General features: G+C 36.1%; 1 long non-coding RNA gene across 1 annotated transcript; it reads right to left on the bottom strand.

The window, feature by feature from the left end:
• Positions 1–8,237: 8,237 nt before the first annotated feature.
• On the bottom strand, positions 8,238–10,668 carry LOC133871194 (uncharacterized). Its single transcript, XR_009900838.1, has 2 exons — positions 10,087–10,668; positions 8,238–8,469 (listed from the first exon to the last, which is right to left on the bottom strand). It is a non-coding gene; the product is annotated as an uncharacterized LOC133871194 (long non-coding RNA).
• Positions 10,669–12,411: the final 1,743 nt, after the last annotated feature.

The following is a 12,411-nucleotide window of genomic DNA, read 5'->3' as shown; positions in this document are numbered from 1 at the left end:
CTAACGGTAAATGATGTGCTGTGAAGGAACTTTTCCCTTTTATCATGTTTCTCCTTTGCGGATAAAATTTAATGGTTAAAGATTTGCTGGATTAAAATTTAATACATCGGAGGAAGATCCTTCAAACTATATATATTTTCTATCGCGTTATGCCATACTTATGGAGGAATTTTTGTACAACTCAGCTTGTAAGAGATTTATGTCTTAACTAAAATGTTTATGTATAAATATATAGTTAAAATATTTATCTACTTATTGTTAAATATCTATATACGGCTAGTATTGTTTTTTTTTTTTTTTTTAATTCTTATATATATATATATATATATATATATATAAGTATATATTTTTTTTTTATGTAAAAATTAGTTTGGTCCCTATTATAATTAAACTTGACCCTTTATTAATGTTTTGATTGGTACTTCAGATCCACAGGGCCTTTGCTATACTTTTAATCATGTTCTAATCATGAGAGCATCCCATGAAACTTCAGTACTTCTCAACTTGCTTTTTTTTTTTTTTTTTTTTTTTTCCTTTTTTTAATTTTTAATTTTTATTGAAGTTAGAAAAATCTTTCTCACTTATGAATCTTTTTAATGGCTTCCCTGTCCAAGCTATCTCTTCTATTATTTATTTATTTATAACTGACGTTTACCTTGACATCCGAATATATGTCCAAAAGTCTCAATTTTTATATAAAATGTCGACATTAATTATTTTTTCTTTCATTCCACTTTGAGATGGAGACCAACAAGTTAATGAACTATATATAGTTTAGTGCTTATTCTGCTCTAGACTACAACTTTTGTCTGCTCCTTCTGTGTGCTAGAGTGTTGTACAGTTGTTCGTCAACACAAATTACTCATTTAGGATCATTCTAGACTTCAACATATATATTATGCTTGTTTTATGTTTTTTTATTTCTTTTTTCTTTTTTTATTTCTAATGTAGTTAAGCTATGAACAAGAGTTGGATCTCAATGCCTAGGAACTCGAAAGAGTTCAGGAATAGTGTTTTGGACTTTATTGACTTTGCACTTCAAAACACAAAAACACCTGGAAAAATTAAGTGCCCGTGTAAGAAGTGTTGTTTTCGCAATACATTAATTCCTCGTGATGTATACGATTATTTGCTGTCGGGAAAGGGAGGCTTTTTGCAGGGATACACAACATGGGTCATGCATGGGGAACAATATCCAAGCGTTGCTCCCGTTATCAACGAGCCAATACATGAAGCCTGCACTAGTATGGCTCCCATGCCAATGCTTGAAGATTCCAGTGAAATGCAAGAACTATTGCATGACGTTTTTGCCATACACGAAAATTGGGAAGATGAAGGTGGGTCTCAGATGGGTGTGGAAGCTGGAGTTGTACAACAAGAGGAACAAGGTCCTACTGAGGATGCCAAGAAATTCTTTGACTTGTTGAAACAAATAGAGGAGCCATTATGGTCAGGGTGCACAAAACACAGAATACTTAGTGCAATTGTTGGTCTTTTTAATTTGAAGTGTGAAGGTGGATGGAGTAACGCCTCATTTACCAAATTGCTTGGATTTCTCAAAGATATTGTCCCCTCAGATGCAAAGCTACCTAATGACACATATGAGGCTAAAAATTCATAAAGGACTTGGGACTGGGATACGAGAAGATCCCAGCATGTCTCAATGGTTGTATGCTGTTTTGGAAGGACAACGAGAAGCTAGAAAGATGTACTAAATGCGATGCTTCGAAGTGGAAGCAAACCAAGAATGGGGGTGATGATTTGTCGCAAATATCAAAAAGAAAACCAAAGAAAGTTTTGCGGTGGTTTCCTTTGAAACCAAGATTGCAAAGGTTGTTTATGTCATAGAAGACGGCTTCGCACATGAAATGACACGTTGATAAGCGCACAAAGGATGGGGTGCTAAGGCATCCTGCCGATGGACTAGCGTGGAAGGAATTTGATGAGCGGTACCCGAACTTTGCCTCTGACCCACGCAATGTAAGGCTTGGCTTATCGTCAGACGGATTTAATCCTTTCGGCAACATGAGCACTTCTCACAGTACTTGGCCAGTAATGTTAGTACCGTACAACTTGCCTCCTTGGATGTGCATGAAACAACCTTCACAAATGTTATCCTTGATTATCCCAGGCCCACGTTCACCTGGAATGAAGATTCATGTCTACCTAGAATCCCTCATTTCTGAATTGAAGGAATTATGGGATGTCAGACTTTCGACTTATGATGCGTCCTCCAAAAGTAACTTCACGATGTGTGCAGCCTTGATGTGGACAATAAATGATTTTCCTGCATATGGTGATTTGTCTGGGTGGAGTACGAAAGGGTGTGCTGCGTGTCCTTGTTGTATGGGTAATACATGGTCTAAGCGGTTAAGAAATGGGAAAATTTTTTGCTTTATGGGCCATAGAAGATGGTTGCCAATGGATCATAGTTTCAAAATGGATAATCAGTCGTTTGATGGCACGCAAGAAATGGATCCTCCGCCTATTGTGCCAAATGGTGATGAGATCATGTCACAATTAGAGGAAGTTGATTGGGTTGCAGACCAGCCTTATATTGTGAAGAAGCAGAATATTGTTGGGACAGGTCCTGAAATGCCAGTATTTTGGAAGAAAAAGAGTATTTTTTTTGCATTGCCATATTGGAAAGATAATTTGTTATGCCACAATCTTGATGTGATGCACATAGAGAAAAATGTGGTTGACAATATTATTGGCACGATATTGGACATAAAAGGGAAGACGAAAGATAACATCAATGCACGTTTGGACTTAGAAGAAATGGGATTGGGAGTGATCTTCACCCAGTTCGCTCCAATCCAAATAAACCTATTTTGCCCCCAGCTTGCTTCACAATGTCTAACAAACAAAAAGATGACTTCTTGGCAGTATTGGCGAATGTGAAAATGCCAAACGAGTATGCTTCAAATGTGTCACATTGTGTCAAAATTAAAAAACGTTGTATTAAGGGTATGAAAAGCCATGACAGTCACATTCTCATGCAACACCTCATGCCAATTGCACTGAGAAAATCATTGCCAAATAAGGTTGTTAAACCTTTAATACAGTTGTCTTGCTTCTTTAGAGATATATGCTCGAAAACACTTCATGTAGAACATTTGGATCGACTAGAGAATCAGATCCCCTACATATTATGCGATTTGGAACAAATCTTCCCACCAGGATCTTTCATAGTGATGGTTCACCTTGTTGTACATCTGGTTCGCGAATGTAAGTTAGGTGGACCAGTTCACTATCGGTGGATGTATCCTATTGAGAGGTACGCCATATATCATTCAGTCATTAAATTTTATGGTTTGCTTAACTAGGATGTGACTTATACTCTTTTTCGTAATATATATAGGTGCCTACATCGATATAAGATAAACGTTCGTAACAAAGCTGCACCAGAAGGGTCTATTGCGAAAGGGTACATAATGGATGAACTACTAACCTTTTGTTCACGGTATTTGGAAAAGGCGCCAACGATTCACAATAGGCCGTGCAGAAGTGTTGATGACTCTAGAGGGGCGGTCCATACAGTCGAACTTGACGATACAACATTGAGACAGGCACATCGATATATCCTTCTAAACGTCGAAATGTTTGCTCCATTCCGAACGTGAGTTGTATTATGTGTAGAAGGATTAGATGTATATATCTTTATATTGTAAGGCCATCATAACATTGAGATGTATACATGTGTAATATGTAGGATGCACATGGAGGTGCTACGTCTAACTAATAATGGGGACAGACTTTCGGACAGCGGACTATATAAGAAGCATAGACTTGAATTTCCTGACTGGTACCGGGATTATGTAAGTGTTATGCCACACTTGAGAGAGGTCGTTAATTTAATGGTTGCCTTGTTGTGAAATTATACTCATTATAATGAAGTTTAAACATCAATCAGGTTCGAAAATGGATGAGATCCGCAAAAATGAACTAGGGGAAAAGCTAAGGTGGCATGCGGTAGGGCCAGTTGGATCTGCCTTAGAATTTAAGCGATATGTTAGTAATGGTACATTGTTTCGCACTAGAGATAACGATTCAGGAAAGACAACTCAAAATAGTGGAGTAAGTGTATTTGCTGAACATGGCCCTACCTATTACGGCTTGCTAACTCATATGTTTGAGTTGCAATATTACGATGGATCTCGTTATGTGATGTTCAAGTGTGATTGGACGAATATCACCCCAAACAGGGGATACAAGAAGGATGAATATGGCTTCGTTCTTGTGAATTTCAGTCACCTAATACACACGGGTGAACAAATTACTGATGATCCGTTTATATTGTCTTCCCAAGCATCACAAGTATATTATGTTGCGGATGAAAGGAACCCGAACTGGGAAGACAATATTATGTTGCAGACAAAACCAAGAGACGTGTATATGACGTTGGTGAAGGGCAAGCGAACGACGATGATGTATTGTTATGCTTTATTTCAAAACTTTCGACACTTCCTATATTAATATATTGTTTATAAAATTTGGGTTATATTGATAACAAGTTTTTTGCATTATACAGGTATAAATGGCGCCAAGGGATTACAAATGTATAAGAACTGAATCAGGATATATACCGGATATGTCTGCAATACCCACAGAGGACAAGGAGATGCAAGATCCATGCACAAGAGCTTTCATTTCTTAGGATGTACCTCCTTTTGGCCACCAACATGACTCAGATGATGATGCGCAGATACATCCCTCCTCCACCAGTGGTCTTGAGGCAGAGTCCACCCCTACAACATAGGCACCACCACATCACTATCGACCAGGAGACATAATCACTAGAGGTATGCTAATTACAGTTTGATTTAATTATATTTTACACATTATAACCATGTGATAGTTTTTTTTTTTTTTTGAATTATAGATGAAAATGGATTTCGCCAGACGATTGGCATGCCCTCACCTGGAGACATATGGGGATTGCGTGATGGGCTGCAAGTGGTTATTCAATTGAATAATAATGGTCAAGCAATAGGAGTGGGTAGTGAGAAGTTAGCCCGCTTTGGTGCTTTACTTGTTAAAAAAGGGGGTCTTTGCCCCATGGGTAACCCAGACTGGAGGACATTACCCGATGAACAGACAGATCCTATGTGGGAAATAATGCGGGTAAGATATATTTTTGTAAGTATATTTAAGATATTTCATGCGGATCATGTAGTACTAACATTTTGATTCTTACTTGGATTGTAGAGAAAATTCTATTTTGATACAAGCTTGCCGCTAGAAGCGGTCAAAAAGATAATCATCCAGGGGTTTGGAACAAGAAGGAAGGAGCATAAATACAAACTAAAGCATTCATTGAACATCCAGCCGGGTGAGACTGCTCAAAGTCTCATTGCGTCAGTAGCGCCCGCATCCATGGAAGACCCTGAGGAGTTCGAAACTATGCTAAATATTGGACAGATCCCAGAGTGCAGGTAATTAACAATGCATAGTTTGTACTATTTCCCATTTTTTTTACATCTATTTCTCACTATCTTCTTGAGAATATTTAGGCCAAAGCCAAGAACAATAAGGAAAGCCGGGGCAAACAGACATTAGTCCTCGCTTGTGGGTCAAAGAGCTTAGCCAGGAGTGCATTCGAGGATGTACGTGTGTATATATATATATATATATATATAGGCATATTCATTACATGGTTTTCTTAATGTGATGTGTGATAATTATTTTTTGAGCTTAATAATATGTAGGAGTCGAAATCAGGGAGGGGTCCTGATAGAGGCGAGCTATTCATAAAAGCTCACAAGCACAAGGATGGTACCCCAGTTTCTATAGAGGCCGCGGCCAAAATTGTATGTGTCGTCGTCGTTTTAATATTAATAGGTTTATTGATGATATTTTTCTATTTGCTTTTTTGCACAACATTAAAATAAATGATGGTGAATTGCTAACACTTTTGTCATGTACGTTGCAGTCGCAGATGGAGGAGTTGATGGCACAACAACCGCAATCGACTTGAGGGTCCACACAGGGGACAATTTCTTGGGATCCAAATGATGTATGCTCCAAAGTTTTTGGCAAGGAAAAGCCTGGTCATGTACGTGGTCTGGGAAAAGGTATTCCACCTAAGTCATCGGCATGGACTTCGTCATTGATGCCAAAAGGTACCTGCAATGATCTTGGACATTCGAATTTTGATGCATTTAGAAGAGAAGTGGCCATGGATTTTGATAAGGTATTTCAGCAGTTGAATGTGGCTTGCTTGTCGCAGGTAAATTCAAAAGATGGCTTTTAGCATGTACAATGAAATAAATTTTTCTCTTATTAACCAATATTCCGGTCTATGTAGAATGGAGGTGCGTCGAATGTTAACTTTGATAGGGATAAAGATCCGGACCACGATGATGATGATGAGACGCAAGGCTAATGATTAGGTATACTTTTTTCTATTTCTAATTTAAGCTTATTTCATTAATTGCTCTTAGAGTTTGAAAATTGGGAAATATTGTTATGATATTGCATGGTTCCACTTTGTTAAGAATGGGACCCCACGGGAGTAAGTAGCTAGGAATCTGGAAAAGAAATTAGTGTATGGTTCCACTTTGTTTGGTCAGATATATTTATTAAAGAAAGGGACAGAGAATCTAATTGGATGTTTGGCCCTTGTTGCCTTCCATGTTTTCATATATACATAGAAAAAGCATTGGTAAGGGGAGAACCTACCTAAAATGGAAATTGTCTTATAAACATTGATGTGCTTGTCCATGAATATGAATATGCAAAAACATCTTTTTTTGTCCTCCCATTTTTAGATGTTGAAATGAATATGCAGAATCATAAACATTATTTGAATTAAGAAAAGGTAGATGATAAAGGGCCAATGACTATAATTGTAGTGTTAGATGGGTTAATTGTTGAATGGTGACAAATGAAATATTCGTAGGGGTCAGTGGACATATATAGGCTTCTGTGAGTCAAGGGACACATTTCAAATGCTTCTTAAGTTTGTCAAGTGTCTAAAATAATTTTGTACAGGATCAATGCCACGGAGACTCAGTTTGATCTCTCTTGTTGATGTTGAGATCATGTTGTAAAAGTTGATGTTCTAACATTACATGCTTGCGATGTTATCTCAATTTTGTTCAAGTTATGTGTTTGATAGTCTTACCTCTGCTACTTCTTCTCTCAACAATGTATGTGGACTGTCCATACTGCATTTTGATGGCCTAGAGGTGGCTATTTTTGCTTGAACATGATTTGAACCACCATGACTTTTGTCCTCGAGTGTATGGGTTTTTGATGGCTACTAATACGGCCATTTAGAGTCTGATTTGCACATGTTGGATTGATGGGTCATGGGTGTATAGGACAATTTGTTCAATATGTGTATGTTGAACTACTTTATAATTGACATTCATTTTATTTGCTACTTCCTACTGTCTCAGACTAATGCGCTTCATATGAAAATGCAGGAAAGGGAATACATGTTAGGGAATATTTTGCAGACAAAATGCAGGGACTTGGGATATACACCTTCAGAAATGGGGAGACATAGTCCGGATTGATTAAAAATCTAACTAAATACTTTTGCAGCTTGTTGATGACTATGGGATTGATTATATTAATTTTTTGTAGCAGCTAGTATAGTACTTGGATGTTTCTTAATTAATAGTTGGGATTGTTTGATACTATTTTGTTATATTAATTAAATATATAATATGTTTTCCCTTGGTTATTTGTCAATTTTGATTATATATTTTATGAGGTTTTAAAAAAATTGATTATACTGGAATTAATCAAATTTTTTAAATTGAAAATCAACTTTCCTAGCACATGATATATGTGCCAGTAAACCAATGGAAACTAAGGTTTAATGGCACAAAATCATGTGCAATGAAACACAATTTTATGGCACATATATAAACGTGCAGGAAATTAAAATTGCTGGCACATAAATCATGTGCCATGAGACATAGTTTGCTAGCACCTATATATGTACCATGAAACACAGTTTGCTGAAACATATTTATGTGCCAGAAAATTGAGTTTCTTGGCACATGATTTATGTGCCAGCAAAATTAATTCCCTGCACATATATCATGTGTCAGAAAATCAATTTTACTGACACATAACTTATGTGTCAGGAAATTTTCCTGTAACGCCCTGCTTTTACAAAAAGCGTAAATGAAAATTTTTCGATTTCCACGTGACATTACTAACTCATCAGAGTTATAAATTAACAGCGGAATATAATTTTTCTTTAACAATGACACATAAGAGCTGACTAGATAATCTCAATATATAAAAATAATAACCTTTTGTTCTGATATAATAATTACATCCAAAATAATAACATATGTGCCACATGCAGCACTTAATAAATACATAATTATTGTTTTCTCCAACATAACAAATATTTCATATTAAAATAATTATTCCAATAGTCTTGACCTTTGATCCACCCTGCAAAAACTCGCATGAGATTGCAGTTATCACCACAATCTCATGCTGTGGTCAAGTGAGTCAACAGTCCTTGACCACAGTGAAATACTGCATTATTTAAAAGTACACTAAGCAATCAAATGATGACAGTTATATAAATACATGCACAACCTTGTATACTTCTTACTTTAACCTTACTAAGAACCTATGTTCCATCCATTTGAAGCCTATGCTTTGCTTATTATAAGCCTATGCTCCGTTAGATTGAAGCCTATGCTCAATGCTTACTAATGGAAGCATATGCTTCATTAAATCTCTTAGGGGCCTATGCTCCTACTGGTGGCCTATGCTCACCCTCTTTGTTATTAATCCTTCAACATTTGGTTTATCCGTCGGTCTTATCAGTGAATTGATGCCTTGGTACCTAAACTTCGGTTTACCCGCTGGTCTAGTCAATTACTTGACGCCTTGGTTTGTAAATCTCAGTTCATCCGTTGGTCTCCTCAATCACTGACGCCTTGGTACCTAAACCTCCAGTCTTTTTATTAACCCATTTATAACTCAGATTATGCAAACATCATGTACATAATTCCAACCAGAGAATGTTAAACATATAAAATGTCAAACCATATGCATACAATTAAATAAAGCAGACTTCAACACATAATCAAAAACCACCACACGTATCATCCTCAGTGAGTAAGAAATACTCACTGCAATTCTTCTGGCTTCAAGAAATGTTCACAGATATAATCACTGCAATATAATTTAGTAAATTAGCATAATTCACTAAACATACATTTTAATCCTATTTAAATATTATCTCCTATTTTCGCATGAACATTACCACGACGTATAAAATTGATTAATTATAATGCCACATATTTCATGTGGGCATTATAACATCATTTATAGATAATGACCAAAACACCAATTTTAGTTAAAATGACATTATAAAAGCTTTAACATTAAAAAGCATATATATTTATTTTTATATCAAATAAACATAAAAACCTTATTTTATTCTTATAAAATCCGGGCGGAATAACGGCACTAGTATTAATGTACAAAAATATTTTAAAACAATTGGGCTGCGTAACGATGCTTTTATAAAAATATTTATTTTTACTCGGGTATCACAACGGCATGATTTATTACTTAAATACCTCACTTGAATACCCTGTTAAAACATAACTTAAAAACATTAGATACTTAAAATAATAAAAACTATAAAATCACACAATATTAAAACAAAGCTGATAAAATGAATTAAAGCCTTAATTAAAAACCAACCAAATATCTCAAATAGTATTTTGAAATATTAAAAGGGATTAAGTCTAGATTTATCTTTTCCTTATCTCTTCTTTTTGTCTCATCTCTTTCCTATTCTCATCTTTTAATTTCCTTTTTCTCCTCTTTTCACATGTGTTGACCGAGAAGGTGAAAAAGCTAAAGAAAAGTTTCAAGTGACTTCTTTCTTGTCTTCTTTTGTTTCCTTTCTTATTTATCCATTAACACACACACACGTTTTCAACACACACGGTTTAAACCATTTGCATCACACACAAAAACGTTCACACTATTTCAGCACACACGGGTCCTTCTAGAATAAGACAGGTGCTGTCCTATTTCTCCTTATTTGCTGCAGACTACCGAGAGAGAGTTTGGGGAAGAGAGACTTACCCACAGTGAGAGGATCCCTTTTCTTCCTATTTTTCTTCAACTAGGCCGAGAGAGAGGAGAAGAAGACAGTTGCTGGACGAGTGGGGAGAAACAGAGAGCTCTTATGCTCTGTTTTTCTGTTGCTGGCCGGAACTACACAGGGAAGAAGAAGAGTTTGTTTCTGCACTGTTTGGTTTGGTTTCTGGCTAAGGGAACGACAGAGGGAAGAGGAGAATCGGTTTATGGGTCTCCTACTCAATTTCTTCTCTCCATCTCACGGTCTCTCACTTTCTCGTTCAGACTCCCTGTGTCTCTCGGCAAGAGAGAGTAAAGGGAAGAGCGGGAAAGAAGTAGAACAGAGAAGAAAGAAGAAGGAAGGACAGAGTTGCTGCGGGTTGGAAGAGAAACATAGGAGATGGAGAGTTTCTGCTTCTTCTTCTCTCTTTTTTTTTTTTCTGCAGAAAAACTGAAATGAAGAAGAGGATATGTGCGAAGAATGAACGGGGAACTGCACCTCCATTTATACACGCATGGAAGGTTGAGATCAATTGGGCAAGAATTGATCCATGGCTAGGAAGGATTCATCTCACCTGGGCGTGAAAAGGGGCCTGCAACATGGTTAGATGAGTTGTCCAATAAGTCATGCATGTAATGATTGGTTTCTATCTCTAAGAGACGAGTAGTTTGGTTTTAACTATCGCCTTGATTCTCTTTGTAATTAAACTGGGCGGTAAACTGGGCAATATCCACGTGGAAGGAGGCTGGGCTGGGCTAACATGGGCTTGGCTGGGTTTTTATAAAAATAGAAATGGGCCACAAATTATATAAATCTGAATTTTCGTCCAATTTAGAAGTATAATATTTCGCAGATGTTTTTGGGTACTAAATGAAATCCAAAAGTTATGAAATTTGGAGGGTAGCTAGAGGACTTCGAGACGAGCGTTCTAGCTTTTGAATCAACCAAAACTGAGTTCGTTTGACTCTGTTTCCAATATTCCAAAGTTTAATGTCCGTTTAAACTTTTATTAAACTCAAACTATAAATGTTTCTTAATAAATGAATATTTATTTTCATAAATATTCATATTTATTCATTTACCTTATTATTAGGTCTTAAATTATATTTTAAGATATTTTATTCCATATCTTAAAATACGGGGTATTACATTTCTTGACACATAAGTTGTGTCAAGAAATAAACTTTCTCGACTACAAAGCTGCGACATTAGAAATATGTGAGGAATTAAAGGTCAGGAATTGTTTCTTGACATTTAATACTTACTTCTTGACACATAATAAACGTCAAGAAAGGCATTTTTTTTTTTTTTTTTTTTTTTGTAGTGAGTATTGATTTCACCACTAACCTCATAATAATGGTATATTGCAATTATCAAGGGAATAGCATGAACATGAGTTTTAGGGCTCGTGAGTGTGTGTTAAGTACCCAACGATGTCATAAAGAAAGTACTTGTATTAAGAAATAAGAATAATCAATTTTTGGTTGGAATGTATCGGCCACCTAGCCACTAAGATGCGGAATGATCCATTCTTTCCTCGGTTTAAATTATCAAATCAATTAATTAGCATACACGTAATCAAAGAATAAGCATAACTCATCTTTTGGTAAGAAAAAAATGATTAAGCTAAATTAAACTAATTAGGGTGTAAAACAATTTATTCTTCCTAGGCATGGCCTATCAAACCCTCATGATTTCTTGTCCCTTAATAATGTTGTAAAACCATCTTTTATACAATCACAAAAAATATGAATGCTGAGTTCAATCAAAATAAACAATTTTCTAAGACAAGATAAAAGATTTATGAAAATCGAATTTAGACATTAAGAAATATTCTCAGGATTAAACAACCAATACTTATGATATGAAATTCCCAAGAGAAAATATAATTACACAATTATTACTTCAGAGAGGGCTACATCAATACCCTATGAAGGATTTAGCTGCTCATGGAGATCGATGCTGAAATGGCCTTTGTTGAAGAGAATTCCATTCCAAGAAGCTGCTAGAAAATGAGAACTCTTTTCTCCAAACCCTAGCTACTAATCCTATTGAATTATATTCTCTAAAAAGTTGTCTAATGCACCAAAAGAATGTGTATTTATGGAGTGCAAGAGAAACTGTAGTTAATTTCCTGGTTGTATAGGAATTCTTGTCCAAGTAGGAGAAGTAAAAAATCTTTCTTTTTTCGGTTTTGCCTTACTATCTGTTCTGCTGCCTCCAAGTACGCTCAAGCTCTTATGGAAGGGCGTTCGAGCGTAATTGTTGGTGTTGTTGGCCTCCTGAGCTCGATCTATGCTCGAGCGCTTGTTGCTCATGACTTGAGCTTG

This window comes from Alnus glutinosa, chromosome 6, assembly GCF_958979055.1.
Source record: "Alnus glutinosa chromosome 6, dhAlnGlut1.1, whole genome shotgun sequence".
Lineage (NCBI taxonomy): Eukaryota > Viridiplantae > Streptophyta > Magnoliopsida > Fagales > Betulaceae > Alnus > Alnus glutinosa.
The sequence above is the reverse complement of the archived record's forward strand: the minus strand, read 5'-3'. Positions and strand labels throughout refer to the sequence as shown.